Below are 25,971 nucleotides of genomic sequence, written 5' to 3'. Positions count from 1 at the left end.
CAAAGTCGGAACCCTGGATACATGTTCCACATAAATTTTTTTGGAGATGTGTTGGATATTACAGTAATATTAGTACTAGACTGCATGTTGACCCAAGAACCTAATTATTACATCTAAGATTGTTTTCGTAGGAAAATATTCTGAATCTCAAAAAATAGACTTAGAAGCTGACAGAGCCAAAATCCATTACTAAATTTGTGATTTCATATACTTATTGCTGGGAATTCAATCAAATGGGTGCACTTGTAAACTTGAACATTGTTAGAGGTTGAAAGTAAAATATTAAATAAATATGTGTTAATATAAAGTAGTATGTTTCAGAGATGAAGCTATGGTATGCTTGCTTACTGTTTATCTCTGATCATAAGTGGGATCATATAAATGACCTCCTGAATTAGAAGATATGTTAAATAAGGCATTACATGCTTAGTTTGGCTAGGTCTGTGATGCTGTTTATGTAATAGATTCTTGGCTGATATTGTCAGTTCTCATCAAGAAAGACTTTCAAAAACAACGAAATTTAAGGGCCTGCTTAAGTGAGGAGAGAATGCTGAATTGAGGGTATTCCAACATAATTATTTTATTACAACCCTTTGTATTTTAGTTATATTGCACATAAAGTTTATTATCATGTGCTATATACTAACTTCCATCTTTCTCCCCCAGTAGACTGTAAACACACACATAAAGTGACCTACTTAAAATGTGTTCCAGAGGCTAGTACAACTACTTAGTAAAATTTGTTGAAACAAAGAACACAGGAAGAGCTCCCACCTACTGGTTAATTAACTGCAGTTGGCTGAGATGCATGACAAGGGTAATTGGGGAAGAGCATTGAAGGAAGCCTTGGAAAGCACATGATGGGTTGTTGAGTTGCAGAATACAAGATGTTGTTGAGGGGAACTTGAAAAAGTTGAAAGTAAGTTTTTGTACTTAATAGTTATAAAGTTACGAGTCCCAAGGAGAGCTGAACATAATGCTGAATTTGGTAAGAAATAATGAACATAACAATAATACAAAAGAATCTGGATGAAATTCGGTGCTTTTGGATCCTGATATTTTGGTGTGAAGAAGTTATGAAATGGGTGAATGATTGAAACCTAATGCCCAGGGTTCGAATTTATGAAATGGACGAGTTTTGAGATTTAAGAAAGGGAGGACAAAGTACTAGTAGACAACCTATTTTACGTGGTCTTTTTCCGTTTTTAAAAAAAATTAAAATTTGGGGCCTCCTCTGGTGGTACAGGGGTTGAGCTCTGGACTTCGAAGCTGCCTGCACCCTCTGCAGCGCCAGTTCGATCCTCGGCCCCTCTCCCCCGGCGATGGTCCCACATGACCGGCAGAACTCTCCTGCTGTGCCAGCTGCTCCCCTCAGCAGTGTATTTTGTCGGTCTGCCTGTTCTGCTTCCCGCTCTGGCTCTGGTGAATCCTCTTACCCTCCTGTGCTTCTGACTGTACCCAGTGCTTGTATAAATAAATCTTTAAAAAAAAAGTAAAATTTGACTCTTCTATGACAGGAGAGAAAATGCGAATAAAGGAGGGGGAAAGATGATGAGATTTCAAATAAAAGAAAGTAAAAAAGTGAGTTCATTGCAGTCTTATGAGTGGGAATTGTAATGAAGGGTCCTAGGCCACCAAACTAAGCATGTAATACCTTATTTCATATATCTTCTAATTCAGGAGGTCATTTATATGATCCCACTTATGATTGAGCAGAGAAGTTGAAGAATAGAATGCCTATTATATAGCTGGTTTGTTTCAGTTGTATTATTATTATTGTTATTATTTCAAAGATTTATTTATTTATACAAGAACCGGGGTACAGGCCAGATGTGCGGGAGGGTGAGAGGATTCCCCAGAGACAGAGCGGGGGAACAGAAACAGGCAGACTGACTGAAATACACTGCTGAGGGGAGCAGCGGGGGTGAAACAGGAGAGGTCTGCTGCACCATGTGGGACCCTAACTGGCCGGCAGGGATGGGATGGAACCGGCACTGCAGAGGCTGCGGACAGCTCCACAGTGGGGCGCTCAACTGCCTGCGCCACCAGGGAGGCCCTGTATTATTTTTAATATTGTAATTGGAGGAATCTTATTCTTTAATAGGATGCTTATCAAATTCTAATATTCCCATACACATATTTGAGAATCACTTAGGGATTCATTAAAATGCAGTTTCTGATTCAGTACATCCATCTATTGTTTCCACAGGTCATGTTCTTCTCTGGCCAGTCTCCTAAACAGGGAGAGAAAAAATTACCCCCAAGGTGATCAAAGCAGTTCACTATGAATATATGCTTTGTTAATGGCCATCAGGTAGATGTTTAGTAGATAGCAAGACTAATGCAATGGTTCTTACCCTTACTTCATCTGGGATACTTATTGAACAGATTCCTATACTTAAATCCTGAGAGAAAGCTCTAGAAAACTTCAGGTTTTTGGAATTTAGATTGGCATTATGTGAAAGCTGCAATTAACTTGGGACAGAGGGAGGCATTGGCATATTGACAAAACTAGCATTCCTTTCCAGGGAGATAGCATGTTCCTCTATTTTATTAAAATCTTTTTTATTTTTCAGAGACGTTTTTCTTAATTTGGATCCTGTATCTTTTAGTCCCATATGCTTTCATTATGAATGAGTGACATTTTCAACAATAAGAAAAAATATTTTGACTGGGTGAAGATAATTTGTCTTTAATTAGGAATGTATTGCTAATAACCTCATCTTTAGGCCTGAGGAATCAAAGATAAAAAGAGATAGACTATCTAGAAAAGTCTTGTAATCCACTGTTTTTTGATGAAAGGGTTTTCCCAAGTGGAGGCAAGAAATATATACATTAGTGAAGAAAAATACATTCAAATCATGAATATGAGAATTATGAAAAATCTTTATAAGATTTTAGTTAAAAGAAACAAAAAGTGCATAATACTACTGGTGTTAGTGATCAACTTGATTGCATTGTTTTAGTCTCTCTTATTACATGGGTCCTTTGAGGTCAAAGCACACAATGTATTAAGTAACTTTTAAGTTACGGTAGTAATTTTAGAAATGCTGATATATATATAGAACTTCATCAAGGGAGAAAATAACTACTTTATATTTTAGCTTTCTTTCAACAAGATTTCTGTAATTGCAATCTGTATAGGATTTGTTCTTAAGAAACCTATGGTGATGTTCTTTCTTGGGTGTGACTGCTTCTCACAAGTACTCTCCTAATAGATCATTGCAGGTGAGATGAGAAATATTTTTAGGGAATGTCCAGTGGATCCCTGAAATTCTCTTATCCAAAAGTTCAATTGTAGTCATTATTAACCAAGAAGTGCATGTAACAACTTTGTGCTCTTTAAGGTAAAATATACTCTAATACAAACATACATGTCTTAAAGATTCACAAATTGAATGAAAGACCTAAAGTTGGGTATCAGTGCCTTTAAAACAAGCATTAATGGTATTTGTTCTTTTTGAAATTTTAAATGTCTTTATTGACCATTTTAACACAGATATCAATAATAAACAACACTGTTACTTTATATTGACTTATTTTGATAGAGATTTCTAATTGTCTAGAAAACTTTTTCCTGTTTGATAGCGCTTAAAGTAGGCAGGACAATAAAAAACACTACTCCCATTTTTATGGAGAAGAAATTCAAACTAACAATGGTCAGGTACTTCTGGAAGCCAGTTACATAGATGGTTTAAGGAAGGAGCTATGTGTATGTTTTCCAGAATTTGGAAAATGTTGATGCATATGCCAACAAAAGTATTAAAAAATATTTATGTAAAATACACATATATATACACACACACACACACACACACACATATATATATGCTTGGCTACTGGTAGCAAAATATATATATGGTTATTTTGGCTGGTATTTCATTGAGAATCTAAAATTTTATAGGTCATTTCCTCAGTAAAATTTACATGTAGAAATCTTGCAGATTTCACAGTGCATAGACATTATGTAAATTACTCTTCTAGTATATATGCTTCTTGATTTCCTGTGACATTTACAATTTTTAAAATGATATTCAAGCTTTTGTATTTTAGTAACTTAGGTATCGGTACTTATAATAGACATGAAAATATTAGGAAGTAGAAGTGTAGATAATTTCTGTAACATACATGCAAATGCTTGTTTCATTGGTGAAGACTTTGGTGTTGATCTGTGCGTGTGTGAGGGTTAAAATTTCTGTCAATGTGATTGGTTTTTCTGTCAAAAGTTAATAGAAGTTTGTAAGTTTGTGTGTAGTCTTTGAGAATCAGAAGAGTTTGACCAATTCCTTCCCTCCTAATGTAATGTGGTCACACCAGCATGCTATGGATTTGTTGTAGGTGTGCCAAAAGCGGCCGCACTATGATTGAAGGTCCCTGCTTGTCAACTCAGGCTGAAAACAGGTTACCGTTTACCCAAAGAGCTGGGTATATAGTTGGAAAACACTGAATTGGACTGTAAATTTGAGGTGGTTTTCCACCAGTAGGATAAGTACTGATTTAATCAATGACTGTTAAGCCCAGAGAATGGTGGTTTGGTGAGGCTATATGCGCTAGTCTGCCTGCCCGGCCTTATAAATTTGGAAATAGACTTGAGCTATCTTTGACAGGGAAGATAGCTGAACACAAACTGTTCTTTGATTTTGCGCTTAATAACATCAAGATAAACTGATTTGAAAAATTGTAAAGTGTACTTTCCTTAGTCTTACACAGAATGGTTAAATACCTCTCTGTTTAATGGGCCAAGGTTTTTGTATCAGGCTTTGAAGTAATAGATACTGACTCTGCTGATAGTTTGACTCTAGCTACTGATTTTCTCTTAATAATCCCTACCTCCTCCATCTCAAGTAATTACTAAAGTGCTGTGTTTACTTAGCACACTTGAGATTGTTATACAAAGTGAATGCATAAGCATCAACATGTTAGGACTAGCATAGTGATAAAAGGATATAGTGCCAGGAGAAGTTAACATATCTTGTTATAGTACATTCTATATATTCTGTGATTTAAAAAAAGAAAATTTTATTTTGTTTGGATTGGATGATGTGGAATTACTATGCTTCTGAACTTCGTCATGCTCACTGCGTAATGCAATTTTTAGTGGACTTTGTTAACCATAGGTTGTTAACACATGATTACAATTCTACTTTAATAAACTAAGTATTGGAATGCAGATATGTGTGAGAGATATTTAGTGTTGAGTGAGCTTAATCTCCTGGTGTTTTAAAACATGCTTTCTCCTCTGGTTATTTGCTAATATTTTATTTTATTTTATTTTTTTACATAAATTAATCCATTTATTATGTGTTTCAAATTGTGGCATTTCTACTGGTCTTTCAATTCCTTCGTTTTCCTGATGGCAGACTTGACTGTGCTGGCAAAGTGGTGATGTAGGCCCAGGCTCCACCAGCTAGAGTTTTTGTGCAGGAACCACAATACCTGGTCCCCATAGCTCATCTCTTCATCTTCGTTTTTTTTTTTTTTTTTTTTTTAAATAAATTTTATTGTTATATTCCCCATACAATTGCAGCCCCCCCATTCTGACCCCAATCCCTCCCCTCCCACCCCCGCCCCCCTAAAAGTGTCTCTGGTTCATAGTTTTTTGTTGATTTTGATTTTCACTTTCTTATAGTTATTCATTTTCCTGGTCCCTTATTTAAGTTTTCTAGATTCCTGCTATGAGTGAGACCATCCGGTATTTTTCTTTTTCTTTTTGGCTTATTTCGCTGAGCATGATCCCTTCCAGCGCCATCCATGTTGCTGCAAATTGCATGTGTTTATCTTTTTTGAATGCTGAGTAATATTCCATGGTATATATGTACCACATCTTCTTGATCCAGTCATCTATTTTTGGGCATTTGGGTTGTTTCCAAAGCTTAGCTATTGTAAACAGTGCTGCTATAAACATAGGGGTGCAGGTGTTCTTTGGAATTGATGTTTCTGTGTCCTTTGGGTAAATACCTAGGAGTGGAATTGCTGGATCATATGGAAGCTCTATGTTTAGTAGGTCCAGAAATCTCCATACAGCTTTCCACAGTGGTTGGACCAGTTTGCACTCCCACCAACAGTGCAGAAGAGTTCCTTTTTCTCCACACCCTCGCCAACATTTGTTGTTGCTAGTTTTTTTAATATGTGCCATTCTCACTGGTGTAAGATGGTATCTAATGGTAGTTTTGATTTGCATTTCCCTGATGACAAGTGATGTTGAACATTTTTTCATATGCCTGTTGGCCATTTGTATTTCCTCTTCAGAGAAGTTTCTTTTAAGCTCTTCTGCCCATTTTTTGACTGGATTATTTTCTTGCTAATATTTTAAATTGTAATTGTTTGAAGTATATTTTCTTAAACCCTGAAATAGAGTTGTTTTTATATAATGAAATAATTTGTTATAAACTAAATTGCTAAAATAGAATGACAGACTTGACTCATTTCACGTTAGATCTAATTGCCTTGTTTATATACAAGAAATATCTAAATAATGAATACTAATATTGTAAAGTTTCTGGAGGCTGACTAAATTTTAAAGATTTAGTAAACCTTTCAGTGTATTTCAGAAACAGTTTAAAAAAAGAAATTTTAGTGGTTTTTCTCTTAACAGTAGTTGTCTATAACATTTAAAAAAAAATGATGCTACAACATTCCATAAATGCTCAATGAATCCTTTGTTGCATGTTGGTATTTTACTTGTCCTTTATTGCCCCATAGTCTTTCTGTGGGATGGATCTATTTACAAACACATCCTCCAAGTCTCTCTGTGTAGTCTGGGTCTTCTCTTTTCTTGTAGACATCATAGCAAACTATTAAAAAAACCTGAATTTCTCAACTAACTAAATAATTTGTCATTGAAAAATGAGCCCACACATAGTGATCCATGTGAGAAACTAGAGATTCACTTGTCACTTCCTGTCTGTGAATACTTTCACCTTTCTAATTTGATTCCTGCTTTTGCCCTTGACTCCTCTTTAGTCTCTTTAAATAATGCTTATTCTTATCTTTGAAAAATCCCTTTCTTCATTTTGTACTGATTTAAGTTTCTTTTTTTCATTTCCTCCTCCCTTCCATAATTGAAAGTTATGTACTCCCGACCTATTCTTTTAGTGGTTGATTCATACAACTAAATATAACTGTAAGCCTCACAAATATTTTAAGGATGCTATAATGTTCTAAAACCTATCACCATCATTCCCTCCTCTTTATGATGTTATTGTCCAGAATTTTACTTCTATCCACTTTTCCTTATTTCACACATTAGACACTATGCTGATTGTTTTACAAGTCATTGATTAATAGCTATTATTTTTGTTCCTCATTTCTTTCTTTCATGTCAGACCTATCTAGGTTTAGTTGTCTGTACTCTGACACCGTCCTTTAAAGTTCCTTTATTGAAGCTTATTTTTGAACCTGAATTTTTGAGCCTTTTATTTCATCTTCATCCTAGAAAGTTTCCCTTGATAGAGAATTGTAGGCAGATACTTTCAGCATTTTGAAGTTCTCATTTCACCGTTTTTATTTTCTTTCCCCGTTGAGAAGTTTCTTTTACTCTTAGTCACTAATTGCCTTTGTGAGTAATCTTCCTTTTCTTACCGGTGGCTTTGATGTCTTCTCCTTGTGCCGTACTTTCACATGATGGCACAAGTGTGGTTTTCTGTTATTCTGTTTTAAAGCTTTGTAACTTTTTAAAATCTGGTTGGTGATTGTTGTTTTTCAACAGTTCTTCACCCATCTCCATTCTAATTTTATCTCTTCTCACCATGTGCTCCAACACTCATAACCTTTCTTTACTATTTTCCATTTTTCACTGTTGGTGGCATTAGTATGTCAGTATTCTACTGCATTCAGATACATCTTCTAGTTCTGTCTTCCTTCAAGTGTGCTTTATCTGCTGTACATTTTTTTTGAGTTATATTTTTCGTACTGGAAATTCAGTTTGTATTATAAAGTTGCCTGGTAATTTTTTTTTTTTTTTAACCTGACAATTTTGATAACTTCTTAATCCCTTTTTATACTCTCAATTTCCTATTTTATTTATTTAAATATGTTGAACATAGTCCTTTCATATTGTGTATGTGGTAATTCCAATGTTTTGGTCTTTTTTTTTTTTTTTATTCCACCAATCCCTATTTTTATTTATTTTATTTATTTATTTTTTTATTTTATTTTTTTAATTTTTTTATTATAAATTTTATTGTTATATTCCCCATACAATTGCAGCCCCCCCATTCTGACCCCAATCCCTTCCCTCCCGCCCCCGCCCCCCTAAAAGTGTCTCTGGTTCATAGTTCTTTGTTGATTTTGATTTTCACTTTCTTACAGTTATTCATTTTCCTGGTCCCTTATTTAAGTTTTCTAGATTCCTGCTATGAGTGAGACCATCCGGTATTTTTCTTTTTCTTTTTGGCTTATTTCGCTGAGCATGATCCCTTCCAGCGCCATCCATGTTGCTGCAAATTGCATGTGTTTATCTTTTTTGAATGCTGAGTAATATTCCATGGTATATATGTACCACATCTTCTTGATCCAGTCATCTATTTTTGGGCATTTGGGTTGTTTCCAAAGCTTAGCTATTGTAAATAGTGCTGCTATAAACATAGGGGTGCAGGTGTTCTTTGGAATTGATGTTTCTGTGTCCTTTGGGTAAATACCTAGGAATGGAATTGCTGGATCATATGGAAGCTCTATGTTTAGTAGGTCCAGAAATCTCCACACAGCTTTCCACAGTGGTTGGACCAGTTTGCACTCCCACCAACAGTGCAGAAGAGTTCCTTTTTCTCCACACCCTCGCCAACATTTGTTGTTGCTAGTTTTTTTAATATGTGCCATTCTCACTGGTGTAAGATGGTATCTCATGGTAGTTTTGATTTGCATTTCCCTGATGACAAGTGATGTTGAACATTTTTTCATATGCCTGTTGGCCATTCGCATTTCCTCTTCAGAGAAGTTTCTTTTTAGCTCTTCTGCCCATTTTTTGACTGGATTATTTTCTTTGTTGTTGTTGAGTCTCATCAGCTCTTTGCAGATTTTTGTGATCAGTCCTTTATCATTAGTGTTGGGTGCAAAAATGTTCTCCCAGTTGGTGGGGTTTCTCTTTGTTTTTGTTATTGTCTCTTTTGCTGTGCAAAAGCTCTTTAATTTGATGTAGTCCCAGCTGTTTATCTTTGCCTTCACTGTCACTGCTTTGGGTGATGTGTCTGTAAAGATGTCTTTGATGTGCAAATCCCGTAGTGTTTTGCCTATATTTCCTTCTATATATTTTATGGTTTCAGGTCTTATGTCTAGTTCTTTAATCCATTTTGAGTTGATTTTTGTGTATGGTGTGAGGTAGTGGTCAAGCTTCATTCTTTTGCATGTAGCGACCCAGTTTTCCCAGCACCATTTATTGAACAAACTTTCTTTGCTCCAATGCATAGTCTTTGCTCCTTTGTCAAAGATTAGTTGACCATAAATCTGTGGGTTTATTTCTGGATTTTCTATTCGATTCCATTGGTCTGTATGTCTGTTCTTGTTCCAATACCATGCAGTTTTGATGATTATGGCTTTGTAGTAGAGTTTGAAGTCTGGGAGTGTGATGCCTCCATTCCCTTCTTTTTTTTTCAGTAGAGCTTTGGCTATTCGGGGTTTTTTGTGATTCCATATGAATTTCATCAATAATTGTTCTATTTCTTTGAAGAATGACATTGAAATTTTCATTGGAATAGCATTGAATCTGTATATTGCTTTTGGAAGGATGGCCATTTTAATAATGTTTATTCTTCCAAACCATGAGCAGGGGATGTCTCTCCATTTCTTTGTGTCTTCTTCTATTTCTTTTAACAGTGTTTTATAGTTTTCTTTGTATAGGTCCTTTACCTCTTTTGTTAGATTTATTCCCAAATATTTGATTTTTTTTTGTTTCAATAACAAAAGGGATGGTTTTTTTGATTTCTTCTTCTTCAGATTTATTGTTTGTGTATAGGAAGGCTACTGACTTTTGCGTGTTGTATTTTGTATCCTGCCACTTTACTGAACTGATTGATGAGTTGAATTAGCTTTTGTAGCTTGTTGTTTCTTCTAACTTTTTTTATGGTGACTGGTTTCTTAATATTCATTAATTTTCTTATTTTTAAAAATATTTGTTTATTGTGCATTGATTTTTTTTATTTTTAAAAAACAATATTTATTGTATGATCACATTCCATAGGATCTCACGAGTTGGAGTTTTTTGAGATCCAAGTGTCTTCCTTTACAGAAAATTTGAGTTTATTTCTTCCAGACTCACGGGTATATCTACTTGGTTACTTTAAGTTGTTGGCCTAGAATTTTTTTGGGTCATACAGGTATTTGAATTCCACATTTTTGAGAATTAGACTCTTCCCTAGAAAGTCTGAAGACTGATTCTCCCATTTTCATTCAGAGCCAAAGACCAAGGCATGTATCTTTTTAGTCTCAAATGCAGGATAGATCGGTTTCCATTTCACATTTAAGATGAAGTGCTTTGTAGATCCAAGGTTTATGTGGTTATCCCAGTGTGACCATCTGTCCTTCTCCAGTGTTGGCCTTTGGTTACACTGCACTGTATGGATTCATGCTTTCTTCTTGTTTTTATTTCCAAGGAATCCTCTTCTTCTGCCTCCATAATTATTTCATCCAGCATTTTAAAAGACTACAGTTCTAGGAAATTTATTTTATGATTTCGTCTATCATGTTTCTAGAAACAGAAATTGTAATTTAAATGTTTACAAGGTCAAATTTGTTCTTTTTCTTTCAGTTGCAATTTTTTTATATTTAATGGAAAAAATTCCTAATTACCAGACATATACACACATTTTTTTTGTATTTTCCTTTAAAACTTATGTTAGATATTTCCTATTTATATCTTTGAAACATCAAATTTATATATAATTATAACAATAATTTATATGTAGTTATTTAAACAAAACTTAAATGACCATTATTTTCCCAATGTCTGATGTTATATCAGTATTTTATAATTTTTGTAAATGAATAAGCTCTGTTATGAGTTGCTCTGTTGTGCTGTGATCCTTTGTTTCTCTCAGTCCCATTACCAAGTGAGATTATCAATTTGTAATCTTGATAATTGGCGAAGGGACTAACTTCACTTCTTCGGTTCATCCCTTTTAAAAATTATTATTCTTAATTCTTTAGCTTCCTTGTGAATCTTAGAATCAACATATCAGATTCTGTAGAAAAACAATTCAAGGTTTGACTTTAATTGCATTGAATTTATCAAATCTGACATTTTATTTTATTTTTTTAAATAATAAATTTTATTTTTATATTCCCCCATACAATTGCAAACGCCCCATTCTGACCCCAATCCTTCCCCTCCCTCCCCCCACCCCCCAAAAAGTGTCTCTGGTTCATAGTTTTTTGTTGATTTTGATTTTCACTTTCTTATATTCATTTTCCTGGTCCCTTATTTAAGTTCTCTAGATTCCTGCTATGAGTGAGACCATCCGGTATTTTTCTTTTTCTTTTTGGCTTATTTCGCTGAGCATGATCCCTTCCAGCGCCATCCATGTTGCTGCAAATTGCATGTGTTTATCTTTTTTGAATGCTGAGTAATATTCCATGGTATATATGTACCACATCTTCTTGATCGAGTCATCTATTTTTGGGCATTTGGGTTGTTTCCAAAGCTTAGCTATTGTAAATAGTGCTGCTATAAACATAGGGGTGCAGGTGCTCTTTGGAATTGATGTTTCTGTGTCCTTTGGGTAAATACCTAGGAGTGGAATTGCTGGATCATATGGAAGCTCTATGTTTAGTAGGTCCAGAAATCTCCACACAGCTCTCCATAGTGGTTGGACCAGTTTGCACTCCCACCAGCAGTGCAGAAGAGTTCCTTTTTCTCCACAACCTCACCAACATTTGTTGTTGCTAGTTTTTTTAATATGTGCCATTCTCACTGGTGTGAGATGATATCTCATGGTAGTTTTGATTTGCATTTCCCTTATTACAAGTGATGTTGAACATTTTTTCATATGCCTGTTGGCCATTCGCATTTCCTCTTCAGAGAAGTTTCTTTTTAGCACCTCTGTCCATTTTTTGACTGGATTATTTTCTTTGTTGTTGTTGAGTCTCATCAGCTCTTTGCAGATTTTTGTGATCAGTCCTTTATCATTAGTGTTGGGTGCAAAAATGTTCTCCCAGTTGGTGGGGTTTCTCTTTGTTTTTGTTATTGTCTCTTTTGCTGTGCAGAAGCTCTTTAATTTGATGTAGTCCCAGCTGTTTATCTTTGCCTTCACTATCACTGCTTTGGGTGATGTGTCTGTAAAGATGTCTTTGATGTGCAAATCACGTAGTGTTTCGCCTATATTTCCTTCTATGTATTTTATGGTTTCAGGTCTTATGTCTAGTTCTTTAATCCATTTTGAGTTGATTTTTGTGTATGGTGTGAGGTAGTGGTCAAGCTTCATTCTTTTGCATGTAGCAACCCAGTTTTCCCAGCACCATTTATTGAACAAACTTTCTTTGCTCCAATGCATAGTCTTTGCTCCTTTGTCAAAGATTAGTTGACCATAAATCTGTGGGTTTATTTCTGGATTTTCTATTCAATTCCATTGGTCTGTATGTCTGTTCTTGTTCCAATACCATGCGGTTTTGATGATTATGGCTTTGTAGTAGAGTTTGAAGTCTGGGAGTGTGATGCCTCCATTTCCTTCTTTTTTTTTTCAGTAGAGCTTTGGCTATTCGGGGTTTTTGGTGATTCCATATGAATTTCATCAATAATTGTTCTATTTCTTTGAAGAATGCCATTGAGATTTTGATTGGAATAGCATTGAATCTGTAGATTGCTTTTGGTAGGATGGCCATTTTAATAATGTTTATTCTTCCAATCCATGATCAGGGGATGTCTTTCCGTTTCTTTGTGTCTTCTTCTATTTCTTTTAACAGTGTTTTATAGTTTTCTTTGTATAGGTCCTTTACCTTTTTTGTTAGATTTATTCCCAAATATTTGATTTTTTTTGTTTCGATAATAAAAGGGATGGTTTTTTTGATTTCTTCTTCTTCAGATTTATTGTTTGTGTATAGGAAGGCTACTGACTTTTGCGTGTTGATTTTGTATCCTGCCACTTTACTGAACTGATTGATGAGTTGAATTAGTTTTTCTGTGGAGATTTTGGGGTTCTCTATGTATATTATCATATCATCTGCAAATAGTGATAGTTTGACTTCTTCTTTTGCTATTTGGATTCCTTGGATGTCTTTCTCTTGTCTTATTGCTCTGGCTAGGACTTCCAGTATTATATTGAAAAGCAGTGGTGAGAGTGGACATCCTTGTCTTGTTCCAGATCTTAATGGAATTGCTTTCAGCTTTTCACCATTGAGAATGATACTGGCTCTTGGCTTGTCATAGATGGCCTTTGTGATGTTGAGGTTATGTTCCTTGTATCCCAAGAATTTCAAGGGCTTTTATCATGAATGGGTGTTGCACTTTGTCGAAAGCTTTCTCAGCATCTATTGATATTATCATATGGTTTTTATATTTCTTTTTGTTGATGTGTTGGATAACGTTGATTGATTTTCGGATGTTAAACCATCCTTGTGCCCCTGGAATGAATCCTACTTGGTCGTGGTGAATTATCTTATGGATACATTGTTGGATTCTGATAGCTAAAATTTTATTGAGGATTTTTGCATCAGTGTTCATTAGGGAGGTTGGCCTATAGTTTTCCTTTTTTTGTTGTCCTTATTCAGTTTTGGTATTAGTGTAATATTGGCTTCATAGAACGTGTTTGGTATTGTCCCTTCCGTCTCAATTTTTTGGAAGAGTTTGTGAAGGATAGGCACTAATTCGTCTCTGAATGTTTGGTAGAATTCATTTGTAAATCCATCAGGTCCTGGGCTTTTGTTTTTGGGGAGGTTTTCGATTACCATTTCAATTTCGCTGCTTGTAATTGGTCTGTTTAGGTGTTCTATTTCTTCTTTATCTAGCTTTGGGTGATTGTAGAGTTGTAGGAATTTGTCCATCTCCTCTAGATTGTTGAACTTGTTTCCATATAACTGTTCATAGTAGTTACTGATTATTCTTTTAATTTCTGCTGTGTCCGTTGTGATTTCTCCTCTTTCATTTATGATCCTGTGTATTTGTGCTTTCTCCCTTTTTTCCTTTGTGAGCCTGGCTAGGGGTTTGTCTATTTTATTTATTTTTTCAAAGAACCAGCTCTTGGTTTCATTGATCTTTTGGATTGTTTTTTTAGTTTCAATTTCATTTATTTCTGCTTTGGTTTTTATTATTTCTTTTCTTCTACTGGTTTTGGGGTTTTTTTGTTGTTCTTTTTCTAGATCTTTGAGCTTCGAGATTAGGTTGTTTCTTTGAGTTCTTTCTTGTTTTTTGATGTGAGCTTCTATTGCTATATATTTTCGTCTTATTACTGCATTTGCTGCATCCCATACATTTAGGATATTGGTGTCCTCCTTGTCATTCAATTCAAAGAATTTTTTAATTTCTTCTTTGATCTCCTCATTAGTCCAGTGGTCTTCCAGTAGTGTGGTTTTTTTTTTTTTAATTTTTTTTTTTTTTTTATAGAGGCATGCTTTATTTATTTGTTTGCTGGTTTGTTTGTTTTGTTTATACATGCACTGGGTACAGTCAGAAGTGCGGGAGGGAGGGTGAGAGAATTCACCAGAGCGGGGAGCAGAGCAGGCAGAAGGACCGAAGTACACTGCTGAGGGGAGCAGCGGGCGGCAGGAGAGGTCTGCGCGTCATGTGGGACCCTCCTCCGGTGGCCGGGGAGCAGCCGGGGATCGAACCGGCGCCGCAGAGGCCGCGCGCAGTTTCGCAACCCAGCGCTCAACCGCTGCGCCACTGGGGAGGCCCCCAGTAGTGTGGTTTTTAATCTCCATGAGGTAGGATATTTCCTTGCCTTCTTTTTATGATTTATTTCTAGTTTGATGCCTTCGTGGTCAGAAAAGATGGTTGGTATGATTTCAATGTTGGTGTATCTGTTGATGTTTGTCTTGTGTCCCAGTATGTGATCGATCCTGGAGAATGATCCGTGTGCGCTTGAGAAAAATGTGTACTCCGTTTTTTTGGGGTTTAGTGTTCTATAGATGTCTGTTAAGCCCAAATGCTCTAGGTCCTTATTTAGAGCTTTGGTTTCTTATTTTTTGTCTTGTTGATCTATCCATTGTTGATAGTGGTGTGTTGAAGTCTCCCACTACGTATGTGTTTTCTCTGATGTCTGTTTTCAGAGAGGACAACAGTTGTCTGATATATTTTGGTGCTCTTTCGTTTGGTGAGTATATGTTAATGAGTGTTATTTCTTCTTGAAGTATTGTCCCCTTAATCATAATGTAGTGACCATTGGGGGTCTCTTTTTATTTTTTTGAGTTTGAAGTCTGTTTTATCTCAAATCTGACATTTTAAAAGACTATATATAGTATTGAGTCTTTTCTGTATATATATTTATATATATCCATTTATTTATGCTTTCTTTGTCTTTTAGTGAAGTTTTATAATTTGCCCCATAGAACTCCTATGTATCTTCTCTTTGATTTATTCCTAGTTGCTTCTGTTTTTTGTTATCATAAATCTTTATTTTTTTTCATTTTTCCCTTGTAGGAATACAGTTGCTAGAGATTTACCTTCTAGCAAATCAAATTAATATAAACTTTGCTAAAAATTCTGTATTTCCATATCTGTAGCACAAAACTCAAGCATTGTAGCATAATGATCTTTCCAGTAATCTTCCATGATTAGAATCCTGTATGACTCTTAACCATGCCTTATTTCCAATAATTTCATATTCTGGTACCTATGCTTCAGTTGTTTGGAGCTAGTTGCAATTCCTTGGGCATACTTTATTTATTTTTAAAAGATTATTTATGCATAGAACAACTGGCCAGAAGTAGGCCAGAAGTGTGTGTGTGGGGGGAGGGAGGGGGAGAGAGGGTGATGGTGATGAGAGAATTCACCAGAGAGAGTGCAGGAAGCAGAATAGGAGGATTTACTGAAATATGCTGCTAAAAGGGAGCAGCAGGTGAGACAGGAGAGGTTTGCTGTGCCATATGTGGTTTAGCTCCCTGGTCAGAGTTCAAACTCAGGTTGTGGTGGTGATAATGCTGAGACTAACCCCTACACCACCAGGGAGGCCTTGTTTTCTAAATTAATTAAAAAAAAAGGAATTCTTTCAGTTTGATTGGGGTTAATGTCATTCCCCCCCCTTTTTTTTAAATTGGGGTAACAGTTTACTGCATGGTATAGATTTAAGTTATACAGGTTTTCATCTCAGCCACTGTGTGTGTTTGTGTGTGTGTATGCTACACTCATCACCAAATATCTAGTTACCATCCACCAGCAACCCTCAACTGTGAGTAGTACTTCATTGTGTATATATGTAACTGTATATCTCTGTATAGATATGTCACTATATAGTGTTATATATAGCTACATATACCTATATCTTTCTATACCACATCTTTTTTATCTAGTCATCTATTGTGGGGCACTTGGGTGTTTCCACATCTTGACTATTGTGCATAGTGCTGCAGTTAGCATAGGGATGCATATATCAGTTTAAATTAGTGTTTTTAACACTGTTAAAAGAAATAGAAGAAGACACAAAGAAATGGAAAAACATCCCCTGCTCATGGATTGGGAGAATAAACATTATTAAAATGGCCATACTACCAAAAGCAATATACAGATTCAATGCTATTCCAATCAAAATTTCAATGTCATTCTTCAAAGAAATAGAACAATTATTGATGAAATTCATATGGAATCACAAAAAACCCCGAATAGCCAAAGCTCTCCTGAAAAAAAAAGAAGGGAATGGAGGCATCACACTCCCAGACTTCAAACTCTACTACAAAGCCATAATCATCAAAACTGCATGGTATTGGAACAAGAACAGACATACAGACCAATGGAATCGAATAGAAAATCCAGAAATAAACCCACAGATTTATGGTCAACTAATCTTTGACAAAGGAGCAAAGACTGTGCATTGGAGCAAAAAAAGTTTGTTCAATAAATGGTGCTGGGAAAACTGGGTCGCTACATGCAAAAGAATGAAGCTTGACCACTACCTCACACCATACACAAAAATCAACTCAAAATGGATTAAAGAACTAGACATAAGACCTGAAACCATAAAATACATAGAAGGAAATATAGGCAAAACACTACGTGATTTGCACATCAAAGACATCTTTACAGACACATCACCCAAAGCAGTGATAGTGAAGGCAAAGATCAACAGCTGGGACTACATCAAATTAAAGAGCTTCTGCACAGCAAAAGAGACAATAACAAAAACAAGGAGAAACCCCACCAACTGGGAGAACATTTTTTGCACCCAACACTAATGATAAAGGATTGATCACAAAAATCTGCAAAGAGCTGATGAGACTCAACAACAACAAAGAAAATAATCCAGTCAAAAAATGGGCAGAAGAGCTAAAAAGAAACTTCTCTGAAGAGGAAATGCGAATGGCCAACAGGCATATGAAAAAATGTTCAACATCACTTGTAATCAGAGAAATGCAAATCAAAACTACCATGAGATACCATCTTACACTAGTGAGAATGGCACATATTAAAAAAACTAGCAACAACAAATGTTGGCGAGGTTGTGGAGAAAAAGGAACTCTTCTGCACTGTTGGTGGGAGTGCAAACTGGTACAGCCACTATGGAGAGCTGTGTGGAGATTTCTGGACCTACTAAACATAGAGCTTCCACAGGATCCAGCAATTCCACTCCTAGGTATTTACCCAAAGGACAGAGAAACATCAATTCCAAAGAACACCTGTACCCCTATGTTTATAGCAGCACTATTTACAATAGCTAAGCTTTGGAAACAACCCAAATGCTCAAAAATAGATGACTGGATCAAGAAGATGTGGTACATATACACCATGGAATATTACTCAGCATTCAAAAAAGATAAACACATGCAATTTGCAGCAACATGGATGGCGCTGGAAGGGATCATGCTCAGTGAAATAAGCCAAAAAGAAAAAGAAAAATACCGGATGGTCTCACTCATAGCAGGAATCTAGAAAACTTCAATAATGGACCAGGAAAATGAATAACTATAAGAAAGTGAAAATTAAAATCAACAAAAAACTATGAACCAGAGACACTTTTTGAGGGGTGGGGGGGCGGGAGGGGAGGGATTGGGGTCAGAATGGGGGGATTGCAATTGTATGGGGAATATAAAAATAAAATTTATTAATTAAAAAAAAATTAGTGTTTTTATATTCTTCAAGTAAATGCCCAAAAGTGTGGTAACTGTGTCATATGCTAGTTTAAGCTCTTACTCTTTCAGAAATTTCCATTTTGTTTCCATAGTAGCTACTATAGTAGTTCCCATTATTAGTGCATGCAGGTTTCTTTTTCTCCATATCCACTTACTACTTATTGGCTTTTTGATGATAGCCATTCTAGCTGTTGATTTTCAATTTGTATATCCCTAATGATAAGTAATTTGGAAAATCTTTTTATGTGTCTGTTGGTCATCTGTGTATCTATTTAGATCCTCTGCCCATTTTTTAAATTGGGTTGTATGTTGTTGTTGAATTGTATGACATATATATGGGGTATTTACCTCTTGCCTTACTTATTGTTTGTGCATATCTTCTTTCGTGTGGCAGGCAACCTTTTTTTTAAATGATTGTTTCACTGTGCAGGAGCTTTTTAGTTTGATGTAGTCCCATTTATTTAAATTCTCCTTTGTTTCTCTTTGTTGGAGATGACATCAATAAGGCAAATTCCAAAAAACTTACTTCCTTGATTTTCTTATATGTATTTTATGGTTTCAAGTTTTATATTGAGGTTTTTTTATTAATTTTGAATTAGTGTGTGGTGTGAGAATGGTTCATTTTCATTCTTTAGCATGTGGTTATCCAATTTGCCCAGTACTATTTAATGAATATATTTTCCTTTCTCTGTGCTCTTGGCTCCTATGTCATAAATTAACTTGTTTATATATGTGTAGTTTTATTTCTCATCCTGTTTTCATTGATGTGTGCCTATTTTTATGCTAATAGTCTGTTTTGATTACTGTTACTTTGTAGTATAATCTGAAGTGGGGGAATGTGGCTTCTGTTTTGTTCTTTTTTTCTTAAGACTTTTGGCTTGTTGAGGACTTCAACAAAGAATCTGGCGACATAGCTTTTTGCAGTGTGAATTCTAAGTTAGTTCAAATAATTAGCTCTGAAAATGGACTTTTCCAGGAAGCTGCCTAACAGGTCTAATAGTGATTAGTCTTAGTTTTTTTTGAGTCAACACCTGTTTTGTTTCTTCCAGTATCTGTTAGTAACTTACGTAGTCACTGTGGTTGTGAGTTGTGTCTTTTCTGGTGCTGCAGAAAGAATGAGGGGGATAGGATAAATTAAAATGCCATGAAGTTCTTTATTTTTGCTAAGATTATGTCATTTTAGAAGTTTCTCAGATTGTTACAAGCCTTTGGGTAATTTTCAGAGTTGTGAAAAAATTTCATTTTGACACTTCTTGCCCAGTGTTTTCAATGCTTTATGGAGTAACATATTTCTGGAGGTCCTTAGTTTTCTTTTTGGAATTGCCCACTTCTGGTATTTTTACAAGTGTTTTTCTTCTCTTTGGTGGGGGGGGGGGGGACGCTCCCCCTGCTTTGTTTTACTTTTTGGAAACTACCATATAGTCTTACAAGATTAAGCTCATATATTACTTTCTTAGTGATACACTTTCTCCTTCCTTTCACATACTACAACTCCTTTTTGTTTCCATATACTTTAACTCTTTTACGTTGCTTCTTATGATACTTGACTTGTTCATCCATATCTCCTGATAGACTGTGGGTATTTGAGACTGCTTTTTAAAAATCTCTATTTCCTAAGAGTCGGAGAATCTGTGGAGATTATTTATGTTTGTTAACATAGTTTTGCAAACCATACCCAGGTCTGGAGAAAGTTAAGACAGAAAATACTTAAGCAGTGGCAGATGTGTTTTCTAAAACCAGCTTTCTGCTAATTGTGTGGTGCATAATAACTATGCATTTAATTATTATTTTTATGTGTAATTGTAAAGCTATGGTTGTATGTATTGCTAGATATTTGCAAATGAAAACAAATCTATTAGAATTTCAGGAGATTACAGATGGAGGAACCTCCTTTTTCTAAATTTTATAAAATAATTAAAAGAATTGAGATGTGTGTATGTAATGCTTACCTATAATGCCATCCATTGGGCCATTACTGATCTTTTGTATGTTCCTGAAAGTAAATATTTTACACCTTCAATAATAATTTCTTTATGGTAGAATTCTATAAATAAAATCATGAAACAGAGGATATAAACTTTTTTTTTTTTTATAGAGGCATGTTTTTATTTATTTATTTATTTATTATATTTGTTTGTTTTGTTTATACATGCACTGGGTACAGTCAGAAGCGCGGGAGGGTGAGAGAATTCACAAGAGCCAGAGTGGGGAGCAGAGCAGGCAGAAGGACCGAAGTACACTGCTGAGGGTAGCAGCGGGCGGCAGGAGAGGTCTGCGCACCATGTGGGACCCTCCTCCGGTGGCCGGGGAGCAGCCCGGGATCAAACCGGCGCCGCAGAGGCCGCGGGCAGCTTCGCAACCCAGTGCTCAACCGCTGCGCCACCGGGGAGGCCCGGATATAAACATTTTTAAAGGCTCTTGATACATGATATATAATCATATATTATGGTAGTAGAAATATTTGAGATACTATGATAGTAGAAATATTTCACTAATTTCCATATCCACCACAAGTATATAAAATATTAAGAAAGATTCAGTTTTTTTTTTTTTGGCATAGAACTGGGGTGTAGGCCACAGGTGCAAGGGTGAGAGGATTCACCAGAGACAGAGTGGGGAGCAGAACTGGTGGACTTTTTTTAAAGATTTATTTTTATTTATGCAGAAAAGTACTGGAGTATAGGCCAGAGGTGTAAGGGGAGAGGCAGAGTGGGGAGAAGAACAGGCAGATCTACTGAAGGGTACTGCTAAGGGCAGCAGTGGGCGAGACAGGAGAGGTCTGCTGCACCACATGTGGCTTAGTTCCCTGGCCAGGGATCAAATTGAGGCCGGAGAGGAGTCAGAGCTGAGACTTAACCCCTAGGCTACCAGGGAGTCCCTGAAAGTTTATTGATTTTAAAACATTCTGTTTAACAAATCTAATGGTGCTTTTCTATTAATAATGATTTTTTTGTGTGGGAAAAATATTTAGCATTCAGGAAGGTACTATTACTATCTTCCTTTTGACTGTTAGCAGTGATAGATAATAAAATCTGAGGTATAAATAAGGAGAGCTCTTAATTATGTATCTTTTGTTTTGATTTATTTACTGAACTTTTATCACTGAAATCAGAAATTTAATCACCAGTTCTTCATCTCCAGTTGAATATGCAGTAGGCATATCTAACTTTAATATGTTCCAAACTCTGCTTTTGCTATTCTACTCCCAACCTCCTTTGTTGTCTATAAAGAGCTGTTAAAAATTCGAGATTTTTACCCTACTTCTAAGCTAACAAGTTAGTCTACCATAGTTTCATGGGTGTTGGCAGAAGACATAGACTAAGGGTATTATTACTCATAGCAATAGCTGTTGCCAGAGTATCAGCTCAAGTTTCCCGGTGCCTCAGTTCCCATAGGGCTATGTGAAAGGTCCTGATCATGCCTATACATACAATACTTGTATTATAGAAGAATCCTGATCTGAGGAAATCTGAATCTAATGGGCAGTAGGTCCACTCCAAGAGAAATGGGCGACTTTTTTTAATTTAATTTTTAAAATCCCATTTGTTTGCATAACTACATAATTTTGTGAGTATGATTTCATGCCTTAACATGTATACACAATTCACTCATCCTCCATTAGAGCTCCAGTACCAATACACTCTCATGTTATCCTCCACCCTCTCCTCTTATAAACCAGTATACTTGACGTTATTTTTCATTCTTCTGGACAGTAAACAAAACTGTCCTTTGCCCAAGAGGGATACAATGGCTCTGTCTTCTAAGGCTTCACTATGTTCTCTATGCAGACAATCTTGAAAAATAAGCCAGAACAAAGGCAGTCAGTCCCTCTGCTTGCAAGTTCTGCAGAAATGTGAGAGAGCCATGTTAAATTATCTTCCAGCATAATCTTTATCATCTTCATTAATGGTACTTCGTCCTTCTATTTTGTCAGTCCAAAAACCTTGCAGTCATTTTAACTCTTGATTTTCTCATGTGTCACATCCAGTTGTCTAGAAATCTTGTCAACTCTGCCTTTAAAATACATGATTTTTGTTACTCACTAGTCCCACTGCCTTGGTCAGAATACCATTATCAGAATTATTGCGGTAACCTACTAATTGGTTTTCCTCCTTTTATAGAGTCCAGTCATTTTACTTCTGTACTTAGAAACCTCCAATGTCTTTTTATTTGGCGCAAAACCAAAGCTTTTACCTTCATCCATACATAAGATCCTTCATTCCCTAATTCCCCTTTTCACTCTGTGACTTCATCTCCTATTCCACTCCAAGCATATGAACTATTTGCTGTTCTTCAGAAATAATAGCCCTGCTCCTGACTTAGGGCCATTGTACATCCTGTTTCCCCTACCTGGAAAGCCCTTGTCTTGATATCTTTGTGGCATATTTCCCGATTGTCTATCTTTACTCAAGGTCATTTTAGACCTTTCCTATGCATCTAGATTAAATGTTTTAGCATCATCCCTTCCCCACAATTTTCCAATCTACCATTCATCCCCTTCTAAAGTTTTTTTTTTTTTTTAAACAGAACCTAACTACTATCTTCTGTATAGTGATTTTTTACTTGTTTAGTCATAAAGGGGGGGGGGATTTGCTTTCATTTATTTGTACAGATCTTTCTCAACTTATGATTATAAGGTGAAATATTATGAATTGAAAATGCTGGCAAATACATTATGCCACATTGTTTGTTTTCCCTTGAGGTCCAGCCACTTACTGGGACGTGCTGGTCCTTACTGCTGGTCAACATCATGAGAGAGTACTTTATTTCAGTTGTCTGGGAAAAGATAAAAATTTAGAATTCAAAGTAGGGCTTCCGATGAATGTACATTACTTTTGGACCATTGTAAAGTCAAAAAATTGGGAGTTGAATCATCCTGAATTTGGGACAATCTGTAGTTAGCTTTGTCCCTAGCATCTAGAACAATGGTTGGCACATTGCTAGCAGTTAATATATTTTTGTTGAATGGACGATTTACATAGTAAAGAAATAAAATTTTTTCCCCAGTATTTGTGTGGTCCATTAGAAGTATAGCTAACACCAAGGGAAAATGATGTCAGAGATTAATTGCTTTTTGTTCACACATGACCAGTGTAACAATTGTAGCTTGTGAATTAGAACAATATCTAGCAGAACTAATTTATTATATATCAAGTAATGCCAAGCAAAATGGTAGGCATTGACGATAGTGTGTTAAATGAGGTATACATAGCCTTATCCTTAGACAACTTACAACCCAACCCAACTGAGAGGATTCACCAGAGACAGAGTGAGGAGCAGAACAGGTGGATCTACTGAAATACACTGCTGAGGGGAGCAGGAGAGGTCTGCTTTGCCATGTGGGTTACCTCCCTGGCTGGGATCCAACTTGGGCTGCAGTGGCTGCAGATAGCTTTATAGTGCCGAGACTTAACCCCTTGTGCCACCAGGGAGGCCCCTAGACTTTTCTTTTGGCATAAGTAACAAGAACAGGTGTAAATGTAGAAATTATTAGAATATGACATTTATGGGGAAAAATATCTGACTCCAATTATCAGGTTTCTGTTGCTGGACTACCTGCCTACCTTCTTTCTCAATTTTAGTTCATTCTTCATCTGTAGAATAGGAATAGTTAAATTTCCTCATAATGTTATGAGATTTAAATAAGACAATGTTCTTCGAAATGCTTTATATCATCAAGGCTGTGGGAATGTTGGGGCTCTTTTCCTCTTTGAAAAAATTCTTCTCCTCCCATTCTCTACCCAGTGTACCTGACTCATTGCCTTGTGCTGGAGAGCACTGATAAAATCATTTTGGCAAGAATTTAAGTTAGTAGGAGATAGACAAATGCTAGGTGATTTCACTTATATGTGGAATATAGAGAAACAAAACAAGAGTCAACCAAGCCATAGAAGTCTGACTTCTGTTACACACCCTAGAAGTCTGTGGAATTGAGGCTATCAGAGAGGGAGGGCAAGAGGGAGGGTAGACCACGGTGTGTGTAAGGGGCCTTGTGGACTGTTAGAAGACTGGGTGCTTTGTGGATGTGGGTGGTATCTGAAGAGGTATGATCCTATACCTATGAATCATATACAGTGTTGTAAACCAATCTTACCTCAATAAAAAAGAAAAGAAAAAAATGTTAATAATCATCTTTAGGAGTATTTTCACTTTTAAGAACACTCCTGGAGTCATTGCTTTAACCTCAAGTAATGAAACTAACGGTCTTTTATTCTGACTTAAATCCCATGGCCAAGTGCATCCCTGTTCCACTTACCTTGAAGATAGTTTTCAAGTGACATTGGGGTTTTTTTTTTTTTTTTTTTACTATGGTGGAAACCAGAAGTTGCTGACAGCTTGGTATTTCCTCTGTCTTGCATGATGTCTGAGGATAAACACAATACATAAAGACCAGGTCTGATTTAATCCTTTCTTCCATCTCTTCCATTTCTTAGGGACAACAGACTTAAAAGGAGTTAACATTACTAAAGCCCAGTCTTTCATAAATATGAAGTGCTGGTGTGTTGGCAGGTTCAAGCTTCAGGTATCTAGGATACCATAAACTTTTTTTGTGGCAAGAGACTTATGGTGCCTTTGGGGAAGTTGTGAGTCTGAAGAATCAGCAGCAGTGTTTTTCTGTAAAAGAATACTCAGTAGTGGTGGTAGTAGGGCTGTTGCATGGCAAAGGAGAAGGAAACGACCTGGGTAAAAACATCCTGTAGTATTTTATTCTTCTATCTTTATTACTGAAAAATTAAAAATTTACAGAAAAGTTAAGAACAACCAACCATATGCTCATCACTGAGATTCAAATAGTAATTTTATTTTACCATTTTTTAAAACACAGTTTTTGAAACATGGATAATGTTGAGTAAGGACTGTGCATTAGAAGAATCATTTCCCATTTTCTTAAGTGGAACAGAAGTATGATAGTTACATAGGATAACATACACATCTTAGGAATGTATATGTGTTTAAGTACCTACTGAATATTGAGTACAATGATATGGTACTTAGAATTTAATTTGAAATAACTCACCTTTAAATCACAAACAAGTTTTATGGTTTTTTTCAAACCAGCATTTAATTAAGAATTATGCATTATATTTGATTGTATTATCTTTTAAAATCTAGAAAGATGTTTACATGCCTTGTTTTTTTATTCCACATGTGAAGAACTGTATAAGACAACTAGACAGAGTGGATATCATGACTTTGTCTAATTGCTTCATTGTATTAACATTTTCCTTATTCTTATAGCCCATTTCCTATAAATTGCAAGTTAGGCCTTTAGATTGATTAGGTTAAAGGTTCTTAACAAAGGTACTTCGTAGGTGATATTAATTTTATATTGTATCATATCAGGATGCACATAATATTAATGCCAAAAATTGTGCCCCCTCTCTCCACCTTCCAGCCCCCAGCTCCCACTTTCTTAATTTCTGCCTTGTAAAGAAATAGTTTTTCTTTTGGTACTTTAGCACCATGTGAACATCCTATTTCTCATCAATATTATATGTAGGATTTTAACATAACATTGATGATCCTTGCTAAATCAAGTTTTAGTAAACTTCCCAACTTTGCTACCTTTTCCTTCCAATTCCATTGACAATTCCTATCATTTTGGGGAATAATTAGTGTCCCTCAATGTTTTGGGAATGAAGCCATGTTGAGAACCATGGTTACAGGAAACATTTAGTGGTATCTAATTTTATATAGCTTCTTCCAAGTCAGATTTTTAGTTCTTGGTAAGAATGCTGATTAAGAACTAAGATATTGATTGAATGT

General features: G+C 35.8%; 1 protein-coding gene across 2 annotated transcripts in view; it reads left to right on the top strand.

The window, feature by feature from the left end:
• Positions 1-25,971, top strand: part of BMP2K (BMP2 inducible kinase) — a gene marked incomplete at both ends in the record, with an annotated part of 117,218 nt that overhangs the window by 14,033 nt on the left and 77,214 nt on the right. The gene's annotated exons all lie outside the window — the stretch shown is intronic.

Source organism: Talpa europaea (genome assembly GCF_964194135.1).
Source record: "Talpa europaea genome assembly, chromosome: 5".
Lineage (NCBI taxonomy): Eukaryota > Metazoa > Chordata > Mammalia > Eulipotyphla > Talpidae > Talpa > Talpa europaea.
This window is presented reverse-complemented; position numbering and strand designations above follow the sequence as displayed.